The sequence below is a fragment of the Carcharodon carcharias genome, chromosome 15 (assembly GCF_017639515.1).
Source record: "Carcharodon carcharias isolate sCarCar2 chromosome 15, sCarCar2.pri, whole genome shotgun sequence".
Taxonomy (NCBI): Eukaryota; Metazoa; Chordata; class Chondrichthyes; order Lamniformes; family Lamnidae; genus Carcharodon; species Carcharodon carcharias.
Window position 1 is genome coordinate 48,632,990 of NC_054481.1, and position 2,432 is coordinate 48,635,421.

At 51.4% G+C, this 2,432-nt stretch overlaps 1 non-coding gene across 1 annotated transcript; it reads right to left on the bottom strand.

Annotated features, from left to right (window-relative positions):
- Window positions 1-1,558: 1,558 nt before the first annotated feature.
- Window positions 1,559-1,663, bottom strand: LOC121288750. The gene has a single exon (XR_005945431.1). It is a non-coding gene; the product is annotated as a U6 spliceosomal RNA (small nuclear RNA).
- Window positions 1,664-2,432: the final 769 nt, after the last annotated feature.

Below are 2,432 nucleotides of genomic sequence, written 5' to 3' on the forward strand. Positions count from 1 at the left end.
TGGAGCTGAACTCTTCAGATTACAAGGCATGATGGAGAGTCTGTCCGCCTTCATTCTGAGGTGATAGAGCCGCCATACCAATGCACTGAGGTCAATACTGGTAGGATGGCAGCCACCATGGGGACCTTGGTCCAGGACATAAGTCTTGCATTGCTGCGCTGGCTAAACTCCATCACTGAATCCATAGTTGGCCTCCAACAGTGTCAAGCCAAGAGGGCAACTCGACCTCACTCCAGCTCTCCCTTCTCCTGATGGTGTCAGCCAGGGGTCCTTGGGCGCCCGTAGGGAGGAGGATCAGCAGATACACACCCCGGGGCCATCCACCCAGATGACTCCAGGAGTGTCTGGTCCATCCGAATCCCCTCTTCCTGTGACCTCAGCAGCTCAAGCTCCACAGGCCAAGGAGGGTGCCACTGCCTCACAGCAGGACCCTGAAAGCAGGGCGGGGCCCTCCAGGTCTTGGCCCTCCAGGGGACGCCCGTCAAGGTCATCACAGACAGGGCGTAGCAGTCAGCAGGCCACCTCCAACTCCATTGAGAATGTCACGGAAGCACCAAGACATAGCAGCAGGGTTAGGAAGGTTAAGAAATGTAACCCTTTTAGTTACAGAACTAAATTAACAAACCAAAGGACAAATTAAAAGACAGCCCTTTAAAGGGAAACTGCAAAAACAAAAGACAAAATATAAAGGAAACTTACAAACATTAAACCAAAATGTGGTTAATGGGGTTGATAAAACACCCCAGGCTCCACGGTACCCACTGAGCATGGAAGGCCTCGAAGGTGCCAGCAGACACCGCGTGCTCCCTCTCCAGGGACACCTGGCCGAATGTAACCATGGAAGAGGGGCAGACAGTCAGGCCAGCTGACCCCCTTGATTGTCCACTGCCTGGACCAGTTAATGGTCAACTTGGCCAGGCCCAGGAGCAGGTTCACAAGGAGGACCTCCTCCCTCCCGGCCCCTCCCCCTCCCCCTCCCCCTCTACACTGGGCGCCCGTAGATCAGGAGCGAGGGACTGATTTGCAAACAAAACAACAGAGAAAGGTTCTTCAGATAACTAAAATGGGGGTGCAGCCTACAATAACCTATATATGTGTGGTCCACGCAATCCACAAGGCCGCAAAAAATGCAGGCATCTTGGGAGTCCGTGAACTGACACAAACTACGGTTGTATGGGACTACTGTATGCAACACCCTCCACCCCAGGACCCCAATGGAAAGTGGGAGGACACCCTGTAGAGGGCCCTCCACTGGGGACCTCCACTGCCGGACGGCAACAAGGCACGCCAGGGCATGTCCGGGCTGCAGGTGAGGTCAAGGAAGTGAAGGGTGTGCACCAGCAGCCCGGGGAAACTCCTCTGCACTGTACTAAAGGGCACAGAGTGCATTTCCTTGAGGTGACCCAGGTTGTGGGGCTCCGGCTCCCAAGGGAGGGGTTGGAGCTTGGGGCCAATGTGGAATTCCGTCTGAGCAGGGATACGCTCGGACGGAAGACAACCGTGCACTTGTGCCACCTCGAGGCCCAGAATGATGCCAGGGCTGAGCACAACCATCCTAAAAAAGATGGAATGATTCACAAATTTGTATGTCATCCTTGTGCAGGGGCCATGCTAATCATCTCTGTATGGTTCCAATTTTAGTACATGTGCTGCCGAAGTGAACAAAAGAAGATGTAGTTGCACAGCCTGGGCACTGGTGTTATTCACTTGTACATAATGTTCACCTTGTTAATGAACTCCCAAGAACGTATCCCTGCCTATGACTCCTTATTCTGGTGAGCAATGTTCGTGTCACTCAGGTTTGAAACCTCGGTCCCTGCACAAGATAGAGGCAGGTATCTCAGTCCAGGGCTTCTTCCCCGTGTTTTATGCAACCTTCCCTGCACACTGAAGGTGTGCCTTCACCATCACTGGTCACATCAGTCATGCCTGCACTTCGATGGGGCTTATCATTGCTGCCACAATGTTCTGGGCTGGCGGCACAGGGTCCTGTCACTCACTCTGTGTGCTCCCAGCACCTTTAAGGTACGGCTTGCCACCCCCCCATAATTTCCCATAATAACACCGATCTCTTTTCCCTTGTCTCTACTCTTTGATTTACCACATCTTCCCAAATTTGTACCATTGCCACCACTACTTAGTTTAAAATCCTCTATACTTCACTAGTTATGCTGCTCGCAAGAACACCAGTCCCAGCACAGTTCAGGTGCAGACCATGAAGGGTAAAGAGTGGGGAGGAGGTGCTTTTCTTCTGCTTTTTTTCAGCCTCCAGTAGTTGATTTTCACTTTGCAGCAGAAGGAGTAGGTAAACCAGTAACTGGTATTAGTAGTTTTATCAGTATAGTAAGTACTGTATTGTCTTATCAGCATTGTAAAGTTTAGTAGCAGTGCCAAAACCTATTGGGAGATGTAGGCTTTATTAATTATAATTA